This window comes from Ictidomys tridecemlineatus, chromosome 1 (assembly GCF_052094955.1).
Source record: "Ictidomys tridecemlineatus isolate mIctTri1 chromosome 1, mIctTri1.hap1, whole genome shotgun sequence".
NCBI classification, from domain to species: Eukaryota; Metazoa; Chordata; class Mammalia; order Rodentia; family Sciuridae; genus Ictidomys; species Ictidomys tridecemlineatus.
The window spans coordinates 34,527,879-34,539,032 of NC_135477.1; the positions used below are offsets into that span (position 1 = coordinate 34,527,879).

General features: G+C 44.6%; 1 long non-coding RNA gene across 1 annotated transcript in view; it reads left to right on the plus strand.

Moving 5' to 3' along the window:
* The window catches only part of LOC110598943 (uncharacterized), a 100,708-nt gene extending 95,206 nt beyond the window's left edge, over positions 1 to 5,502 (plus strand). Inside the window, exon 5 of the long non-coding RNA XR_013434407.1 lies at positions 2,576 to 5,502. This is a non-coding gene — a long non-coding RNA (uncharacterized LOC110598943). The remainder of the gene's footprint in view (positions 1 to 2,575) is intronic.
* Positions 5,503 to 11,154: the final 5,652 nt, after the last annotated feature.

Below are 11,154 nucleotides of genomic sequence, written 5' to 3' on the forward strand. Positions count from 1 at the left end.
TAGAATTGTGTCAAAAGCAAATTTGATGTCCTACACTTCCTCTTAATATCTCTCATCAAACATTCTTAAAAGACAAGAGGCACAATCTAGCTTGGAGGTACCTGGGAAGACTAGGATCTCAGGTAGAACCTCCTCTCTCCCCTCTCTGTCCCACTTCCTCTTTAACCATGTGGCTATTTTTATCAGTTGCTTTAAGGTGAGGGGTGTTAAACTTTAGGTTTGGAGGTAAAAAGATGATAGACACACTGGGAGGAGAAAGGGATTGTGGGACTCATAAACTTCAGTCACACAAGATGACTGCTCAACATTGGTCCTTGGAATTAGCCAGAAGTGAATTCCAAACTTGACTGACAAAAGTCTGGACCAGTCAAGTTCTAAGGTGGTCCTGAGGCCACTGAATCTGTCACTGCAGGAAGTGGCTGCTACATCTCACAGGCTTCAGGAGGGCATCGTCTCCAATGGCTCACCCTAGAGGTGACCATGGAGAACAATGGGCAAGGGAGGCTTCAGGGGAGCAGAACCAGGGGTGGACAGAGGACTGAACGGAGAAACACTGTCCATTCCTGGATTGTGGAAAGAGTACTTGCTATACTTGTCCTGCGAGGAATGATGTGCTCTGGACCAGTGAGGAAGTCACTTTTCTGAATGGGAGGGTTTTTCTTTTAAATTGGATTTACCTTATTTCTTCTTAATAAGATTTTAGTTTAGTTTAGTTTAAAAAAAAAAACACTCCTGGAGGATTAAGTGTATTTCATGAAATTGGGAGCATTCTTTGAATAATGTAAGGAACATGGATTTGGGAAACCCAAGAGGTGGACAGTGGAAGACAGTGATGAGTTAGTTGTCAGCCCAATAATCTTCCTCTCTTAATTCCTTGCCATCAGAGCCATTGTTATGTTGTAAAGTGACTCCTTAAGGGGTCTATTCCTTATTTGAGGGACGAACACTGTGATTCCATGTTAAGTATAATATTTCATTCCCTCTGCCATTGGTTATTTTTTTCCCAATGCACCTGGGTGTAATTCTGGCTGATGAGAAGGAAGAATTTTTTTGTGTGTGTGTGGCGGGGGGTGTCTTTTTTTGCTGCTGGAAGTTGTTATTTCTGGGTGGGACTCCTGGCATGGCTCCGGTCCACTAATACAGAAAGATCCTTGACAGTGTTAACCCAGTTCCCTGCTTGTGATGAAAATATTGTTTGAGTAAGTTGAATATAGAATTTGTTGTTATTTGCATTATTCTAAATCTCATGGAGGATAAAGAAGAAAAACTATAAGGTGCTGATGGAAATTATATTCAGGATCTCTATCACAGGGCTGGTGAAGAAAGATCTGTCAGAAAACCCCTGTGGATACAGTACTGTTTGCTTGCTCGGTAAAAATTAGAAGAATGGTGTTGTCTTCCAGAAATCATGATAGAATTTGCAGTAAGGGCTATTTGTCTTTAGAGTCATTGAATTCTATCCACTGAAATAAACAATATGTGGTCTGATTAGGTGTTTGGAAAGGGTCACTTTCAAGGACAGCTGTGTCATGTTTTTCTTCCAGAAGCTCTGTTCTGACCAAGGAGAGGCAGCAGATCGTTGGTTGATTTTCCTCCTTCAGAAAGAAGCAGCCTGTGTCCCCACTTGAGCTGAGCAACAAATAATCTAAATAGAATTTCCAACTTCACAAGACTGATTTCTATATGCTGCAAAATCCCAGGCAGCTTGTCTGAATTAGACCTTTTACCATCATATTTAACATATTAGCAGGAAAACGAATAGTCACATCTACCAGTTCCCCAGTACAGATTTCCAGCCTACTGAATGTAAATAAAAATAACATTTAAAATCCAAAGCTGGGGGTACTACAAAGCAATGAGAATGAACTACGACCACATGCAACACCAAGGATGCACTTACCAATGAGAAAGAGGCCAGACACAAAAGAGAACAGTCATCCATTATGTTTCCTTAAAGTTCAAGAAACAGGCCATGCTGGTCTCTGACGTCAGAAGTGATTCACTTGGCCACCTGGGAGTGCAGGCATACTGACTGGGAGGTGGCCTTGAAGGTTCTGATTCTTGATCTTAGTGTTAATTACACAGGTATGTGCATTTTTGAGAAAAGTCACGATTGAGTAGTGTGTGTGTGTGTGTGTGTGTGTGTGTGTGTGTGTGTGTGTTGTGTAATTCAATAAAAAGTTTGCTTTAAAAAGTTTTCAAAACTGACCCTTACAGGATATCTATCAAAATGGATATGTTTAAGAAAAATATGAGGTGAAAGCGTGAGAAATTAGAGCTATTGCTTGATTCCTACTTAATATTCATTCTAATCACCCCCAAAGCTGGTCATACACCATTTTTTGGTTAAGGCTGTGGTTTCAAGTGGCAGAACTGGAATTTCAATTACCTCTGCCTCAAAGTAGGGGGATTGATTGAGTCACAAAATCTAAGAAAAATGTTCAAAACCAAGTTTGGGAAAGAGCAGGGATGCAGACTGGCATGAGGAGTAACTAAGGTTATTCCAGGTTCTCAAAGTGCACGAGGTACTGCTGGTGTGGGGATGTGCTGTCCACTTCCTTCCCTTTCCTTGCAGGCTGAATCACTCTCCATGACCAGAGACGCATCCTCCAAGCCTGATGCTTGGGTAGCTTCCGGCTTCAGTGACCAGAGGGAGACTGCTCAGCATCAAATCCAAAAATCTCAAGCAAAGGAGTCAATTGTCCACTTTGGATTGGATGCCAACTCTTGGATAATTAACTGTGTTTAAGTTGTGTTCTTTTTCACAACAATATGGCTCACAGCGGTTTGGTTTGGGGACCAAACCAAAGGTTGATGGGGCCCTTTATAAAGGGAGAGTTGTGTGATATAAGTCTAATGTTATTAGGTTTTCATGCTCATTCTCACCATAGACTTTTCCAGAGAATACATGATGTGTGGTAAGATCATCGTGTTGATAGCTAATGGAATGTGTACTTCAGTACCCTTGTGTTTTACAGTTTTCTCAGTTTTAACTTCTAGTATAATAAATATTGATATTTATATAACCCACATAAACATAATCTCCTTGGAGTTCTCAATGCTTTTAAAAATTGTAAAGGGGTCCCAATAGCAAAAAGTTTGAGGACCAGTCCTGTGGTGAATAATATGACCCTCATGAAGCACCAGACATGACAGTGAGCTTGGGCACCATCCAGGCCAGCTCCAACATTTTACAGATGAGGAAAATGAAGTCCAGGGTCCATGTGGTTTGCCAAGAGGTCATGCCAGGGGCAATGACAGAGCCAGCTGGGCTCTGATGCCAGCTTCTGTTTCCTACCAACAGGATTTAGACAGGGAGAGTGCTTGTGCTTTCTTGGGGGGGGGGTGTTCCTAGATTACCAGAGGATGCTGTGCACCCTGTTCTGCTTTCTCTGGCACATTCTTACAGACAAAGGTCGACCCCCTAGTGTTTTTGGAATCTTGCCCTTAATGTTCCTTGTGCCCACACAAGGTTCTCTTTTTTCAGAAACAGTTCTTTTCTCAGAACATTTCAAATGGAACAAATGTACATCAATCAGCATGGAGTAGCAATCAGCAATCAGCTCCCTATTCACTGAAGCAGGTGACCCAGAGGTACCAGGAGCCCTGAGAAAGCAGCCAGGTAAGGGAGGCCGGGCCTCGCATTCCCAGCTGTTTTTATAGCCTTTCAGAGTTCTTCTTCCTAAGGGCATAATGTGCCCTAGAAATTGCTGGTATGATATTTCTCATTCTCTCCAAAGTAAAGGAGACCAGCAAAGGAGGAATGGGATAGCTTTAATCTTAATGAGAATGAAGTGTTTATTCCAATCATATCCAGACTTTCCTCTGAGATGCAAACACCTCTTTCTTGCAGGCCCTAATCCTGAAGATGCACTGCATTCTCTTATTTCCCACCCTCAAGGTAAATCAGCTTTCACCAGTTGGGCAACGGTACTATTGAGGGCTGATGGCGCCCCCTGGAGGCCAGGGTGGGGAACTGTACGACTCAACTGCAGCCATCACAGCTTCCCTCACATTCTAGGAGCTCCTCCTGCTCAGATCAGATTCTCTGCCCATTCTCTTTTCCGTATATATTACACACACACACACACACACACACACACACACACACACACACACACACACACTCCCCCCCTCCTACATATGAACACAGCTAGCAAAGCATCCAGAGGCATGCATACATATCCCTCTTTAACCCTTTAAATCACCTCAACTCTGGGTCAGTTATCTTGGGAGTGGTGGAAATAATTTTTGCTTCCCTCTTTTTACTCCATTTGTGTTGCTCAGATTTTACTCTAATCACATCTTGAAAGACTCACAGGAATGTTAGGAAAAAAAAAAAAAAACCCAACCCTGCAAGGGAAAATCCTACTGGCTTTGAGTGCAGTCAACAGATATAAGCCAGACCCCCAGAAAGGCTGAACAACCATCCCCCTGTGCATAGGACTGGGGGGGATTTCCAAGGTCTTAACATGCTGAAACTGGGTCACTCCTGTTAAAACCTAGACAGTTAGTTCACCCTACTCCCAGGACTTGGTGGGTGTCAGGAGGCTTCAGCCGTCCTTCAAGCATTCTCTTTAAAAATAGAGAAATGGAAGAACACTGAGCTAGGAGAGAAAGGAGAAAGTAAGGAGCTCTTGTGAGTGATGGCATTTGGAGGAGACTCACGCTCACCCGGACATTTGGGAAGGTGTATACTACATACGGATTTAGATTTAATAGTGGAATAGTATCGATTCCATTTGCGAATCGTTCATACTAACAACATTTCTTCAATAACACAAAAGCAATCCAGATTTTTTGCCAAAGAAATATTTTGTGTAGCTTTTCTATAATTTCTTACTATTGTAGATAAATAGTATTTTCAGTTCATAAACCTAAATGGTAATGACTGCTTTTTATTGAACACTTTACATGTCTTCTTCAGAAAAACACTGCCTTTTTATTATGTCCAATTGACAGATGAGGACACTAAGTCTTAGGCAGATATCTTGCCCAAAGTAAAATGTCAGAGAAACATTTGCACCGAGATCTCTGATCACATAGTCTGTGCTCTTAATCACCTTTTTTATTTTTTTGTATAAACAACACATTACTTAAACATCTCCCCTGACTCCTATCTCAGGATACTATTCATTCCTCTTTAGTTTCTTTCCTATGATTTAGAATTTTGTCCTCTGATGAAGTACAAATGTCCCCTGTAAATTTCCCAGGAGGGATCTGACTTGATCTGTAGCCATACCTTCAGTGGGTTTTTATGGAGGGCTCTTGGGGAAAAGCGCAAGGCCTGACTGGCAGTCGTGGGCCAGGAAAATGATTTCCTGAGAAAGGAACCTGTGGGGCTCATGGGGCCATGTTAACTGCTGCACTTGGAAAAATAATGAATTTTATTCTTTTGGAGTTTACTTTTTATTGCTCTATGTTTGTTACTTTCTGATCTCTGAATCGAATTTGACAATATACAATAGAATAAAATTAAAAGTAAACATTTCTATCTTTCCACTTCAAGTCTCATGCTTTATTTTTCAGTAAACATTCATGAACTTCAATCATGACTTTTTCTACTTATAAAACTTACTCTTATGGTCTTTTTAAAAAGTGTCTTTAAACTTTTAACAACAAAGCAGGCACATTAAGCTGCCATCACAGCTTAAGGCAAAGGCAACTGATTTCTCTTCTACTAATACAGATCACAGGCCTAAAGGAATCAGGGAAAGAGATAGAAATTCTTCCGGCTATTCACATCTTATTTCCATTAGCTTCTAGCAGTAAAGTCTGTAAGTTACACCTTTCCCAGGACTCTAAATCAGCACCAAGTGCACCTGCATTTTTTACACTGAGAGTTCATTGAGCATCTTTCTAGTGGGCAATGGCCAGACTATGCACTGATCCTATGAGAAACCTGTTGATACAGTAAAGGAAAAACTACAAACACGGAAGTAATATAATGTAATGTAATATAACATAACATAACATAACATAACATAACATAGAGTATATCACTATGCCATGCAAGAAATGAGTATCCCCAACCCGAGAACCATTCAGCCCAGGGGATGTGAACTGACATGTTCCCTCCTTTTCCTTTCCTGTTTAACCAAAAAAAGTAGAAAAACTTGGGTTCCTCAATTTTCTGTGTTCTGGGATCTTTTGACCTGAGTGATTTCTTTGTCTGTGCCAAGGCACCCAAATTCTAGGATCATTTCTGTGAAAAGGGTCGAGATCCACTCTCTTTGAACATGTCTCCTTGAGTCATGTTCATCCTTTGAATGACTGTGTGTTGGTTCCTTAGTAAAGCAGAGGGAAAGTGGGAAAGAGACATTTGGAGCTGGGGGCTACAGCTCAGTGGTAGAGCACATGCTTGTTGTGAGGCTCAACCCCCTGAATCCCAAACACACACACCTGCCTACACCTGCCTACCCTCCATCCATTCTCTCTCTCTCTCTCTCTCTCTCTCTCTCTCTCTCTCTCTCTCTCTCTCTCTCTCTCTCTCTCTCTCCCCCACACACACACACCCCAGTAACCACAGATTACAGTTCAGTACATCTATTTGCAGAGCTTCCCGCTCATCTATAATATTTTGGTGGTCCTCTCAGCAGGAGGCATCAGGACAGGGAGAGGGAGAGGGAGGAGGGTTACTGCTTGGCAGATGAGAAACTCAGACTTATGGCTGATAGCATGTGGTAGAGCAAAACTTCTCACCCAGAGTGAAGAGGAGAAGAAAGGAAGAGGAGGAGCAGGTGGCACAGAAGGCGTCCCAGAGCACAGCTCAGGGGAGAAGGGGCTGAGCTGGGCGAGGCACGGTACTTGGCAGTACCGTGGTTGTGTAGAGAGTGCTGGTGGCCAGGCCCTGGACAGGGTTGGTAGAGAAGGCTTTTCTCCAAACTTCCCTAAATTGAGCTCAGCTGCCTGTCCCTCCAGGTTTCTAGAGACCTCGGTAGGAGTTTGGCTATGGCTGCTCCTCTCGGGTTCGATGTCATCTTCCCACCCTCTTGGTCTGAATCTTCCCCACCATGCCTGGAGCTTCACCCTGGACCTAATCACTTAGGTTACATGGAAGGGTAAGCACAATGCACTGGGTGGGGGTGGGATGAGCAGAGACCCACTTTCCTTTCTCAGCACTTATTTTCACCTTGAGCCCCACAGACACTGCCCTGGGGCTCTGTTGTTGTTTTTCTGCCTGGACTGCTGCACTGGGTTTCTCTGTCCTAGCTCCTACCCTCTCACACCCACTCTCCAGTAAGCTCCCAGAGTGATAATATTAAAATATAAAGGATGTCAAGCCACTGTTTAAAACCTTCCTATTGTGCCCAGAATGCAAATAAAGCTTTAAAATTTGGCCTGATGGTGTTCACCTGGCCCTGTCTTGCCTTCTTCTCCAGAATCCTCTCCCATGATAGCCTCCTTGTCTCTGGCTGCACTGGCTTTCTGCAGATTTGGGGCTGCCCCAAGACCTCGCTGCAATGACTTTTCCTCAGGAATATTCTCCTCCTGCTTTTTGCCTGGTGAACAAGTAGCTTATCCTTCAGGTCTCAGCTTCAATGTCGTTTTCTTGTCCCCACAGCCTTTCTCATGGCACTTATTTCCTTCAGAACCTTCACCGGTCTTTTTATCATGTATGTATTGTGTTTGTTTCAGGTCTGCATCTTCCTGTCTCCTGCCTCTTCTTCACCGTAAGCTTTGCTACCATCTGGGTGGAGTTTGTTTGGTTCATTGCCACACCCCAGAGCCTAGTGCAGAGCCTGGTATTTGGTGGATGCCCCCAAACCGGCGTTTTGACCACAGGAGTGACACACATGGCAGGTCTTCTGGGGCACACGCTGGCTTAGCAAATGGCAGGTAGTTCTCCAGCTAATCATCCTCCAAGCAGGGGGATTCCTGGGGAAGGGGAGAAGACCAGAGGAAAAGAAGAATTGGACCTGCAAGAGGAGGAGAGAAGGGAAAAAGAGAAAGGAGGAGAGCATATGGAGAGAATTCAGGAAATGACAGAAAGGCACGGGATACATAAATGAGGAGAAAAGAGAGGTAAGAATAAAAAAACAGATGGGAAAAGGAAAGGAGGAGGTTCGAAGTGGCTGAGACTAAAGAAGAGACAGAAGAGGGGAGTAGGAAATTACAGGTGCAAGGTAGAGAAGAAAAGGAGAAGGAAAGAATTCGAAGGAGAGAGAGATGTAGGAGATGATAATGAAACTGGAAAAACAAAGCAGAAATGAAGAGAGAGCAAGGAAGATAGAAATAATGGATTCTGCTTTCCCTAAGAGCCAAATGGATTCCACTGCTTTACCCCGACTCTCTGTCTTTGCTCCTTTTTCCAGGGGAGTCCGTGCTGCTCTGTGGTTGTGAGTCAGCCATCTGGGGTTGGGGACATACAATTGGGGACAGGCAGGGAGCCATGAGCTCCAGGGCAGTACACCCTGCATGGCTGAGCCCCTCAGGCCTGAGCTCTTCAGCAAAAATGCAGCAACATTGCTCCTGCTAGGACCTAGGTACTGAGGGCTTGGCTGAGCTGATTTCTGGAGAAGGGGAAAGGAAGAGAGAAAAAGGGAGAGAGGAGAGAGAGCTGGCAGGGAGCTCTGCGACACCATCATGTTGTTGCTGAGGAAACCCACCGCCTGCACAGCTGAAGGGACCGCGGAAATCTACGGCCACCACTTCTTGTGATTTTGCAGGAAGGGTTTCATTCAAGTCCCATATCAAAGTAGGCAGGGAAAATGAGAATAAGAGAGATAAGCATACAGTGTAGACACTGAGTGGCCTGGACCATCTCTAAAGAGAACGGCGTGGCCCTCAACAGAATTGGGATTTTTTTAAGGGGTTTGAGGGTTTTGGGCCTCTTTCTGTTCTCTTGTACCCCCATAAATGGTTAATTATTCCCCTATGACCTTTAGCAAATTTCCTATGTGATGGCCATGATGGGACCTAATCACAAAGGGTGGCTGTAACGTGGTTTAGGTGATAAGGGAGGGTGTCCTGGAGAACTGATCACCAGAGAGGATGGTGACATGTTCTAGAACCAGTAGTTCCCTTAAGGGGTTATAATTAACTATGACACCACATCCCCTGAAGCTTATCTGTTTCAGCAAAGTTTCCCAAGATTTCAAGTCATAGTTCCCTTAAGGGGTTATAATTAACTATGGGTTTGGAAGGTTGGACACTTTGGCTCCCATTTTCCAGATGCTCACCTGTCTTGATGAGGCTCCCTGTGGATGGTTTTGTGATGCCCAGGTCTGATGTCTTCCTGTGTCACCGCCCTTTACTGTCCTTCCCTATCCCCTGCTCATGACTGACTGACCTACTTACAATGGGAACCATGACCAAATGAAAGGTCTCTGGGGCCTCAGGTCCAGTGCCTGGCCCACAGCTTGGATAGGGAATGTGTTCATGTCTGCCCTCTTCACCCCAATACTTACAGGTGTTAGGTGATGCTGGGGTTGTGGTGGGAACAGGAAGGCAGATCTGCCCTCACCACACTTACAGGGATCTTACACAAAGGAAACAGTATTTATTTTTAAACTGAAAAGATTTCCACTTGGCACCTTTACACCTTTCCTACTGACCATGTGCAAGTTCTGAAGTAAGAGGTGCAGACAGTGCCAGGGAAGGAGACAGCTGGAGGAAGTGGAAAGGGCTCTGCTCCTCCTTCTGAAGTCGTTTCAGTCACTACTGTTTTCTGGCCCGTTACTCTGCAAGAGTTATGTGTTTCTGAATGTGAGGGATACGCCACAGCGACCAAGTCAACATCCCTTTTCAAAACTCATCTCCTGGGAAGACATCAGTAACTGGTTGTGATAAAAGTGCCAAGTGATGTGCAAGAGGGAGGAAATATGGATCCACCCCCTTGAGGAGGTGGGATATGGATTGGGCCATGTAAAAGGAACAGGCTTTGTAAATAAGTAGAAGCAGAAGACTGTAGGAAGACCAGGACTTTCTAAGAAGGAAAGGGGCCTTTGTAATGCGCAGGGCGTTTTAGTTCTTTTTTCTCCCCCCCAAGACAGGGTCTCAAGACCAGCATTGCTCAGGCTGATCTTGAACTTCTAGGCTCAAGCGATCCTCCTATCTTAGCTTCCGAGTCAAGCTGGACTACAGGAGTACCCCACTATCCCTATAAGGGCATTTAAAATAGGAGTGAGCCTTGTGAAGAGAAGCAGGGCTTTGCAAGGAGTATCGGAGCTTTTTAAGGACAGGGTGTTATAAAGAATAGGAACACTTTGAAGGTAGAGTGGGTCTTGTAGAAAGAGCAGGGCTCATAAAGGGGGTAGGACTTGGTAGAAAGCACAGGAGTTTGTAGAAGTTGGAGAAGTTTCTAGGAGAAAAGGGCTTCCTAGGAGGATCCACACCTGGGCTTTGTCAGGTGGAGCAGGGTTTGTAGGAGGAGCAGGGCTCCCTGCTTTGAATAGGGCTTTGTCTTTGTTTGAATAGGCACATGGAGTCAGCTTGCAGGACTGGGGCTTGTTGGAGGAGCAGCGCTTTGTTTGAGGGGCTAAGGTTTATAAGAGGGAGCTGGACTTTGTAGAAGGGACAGAGATGATAGGACAAACAGGGTTTTGTAAGGAACAGGAATTTGTTGACAGAAGCAGCAGGCTTCCTGAAGAGGAAGAGGACTTTGTAGGGAACAGTAGATTTTGTGGCTAGAGCAGTGTTTGTAAGGAGGAGCAGGCTTTGTAGGAGGAATCAAGCGTAGCATGGAGGAGCTGGATTTTGTAAGCAGGAGTGGGGCTTTGTAAGGAAGAGCACAAATTTGTCAGTAGTAGGGGGATTTTCAGGAGGCCTAGCTGTTTATAGGATGGACAAGGCTTTGTAAGGAGGAGCAGGGCTCTGTACAACCAGCAGGTTTTGTGAGGAACAGGGCTCCCTAATGAGAAGCATGGCTTTTTAAGAGGCCTCAAGCTCTCTAGGAGCAGCAAGGTTTCCGAGTGGGAGTCCATTTTCTAGGTGGCACAGAGCATTGTTAAAGTGGAACAGGGCTTAGTATTGGGCTTTATAGGAGGGGCACACCATTGCAGGGTTTTGGAAAGAGGAGCATGGCTTATAGGAAGGCAATCCTTATCAAAGGAGCAGAGTTCTAGGAGTGCAGAGCACTCCTAGAGTGCTCTGTAGGAGAAGCTCGCCTTTTAAAGGAAAAGCAGTTTGCAGAAGGGCAAAGCTTGGAAGGGA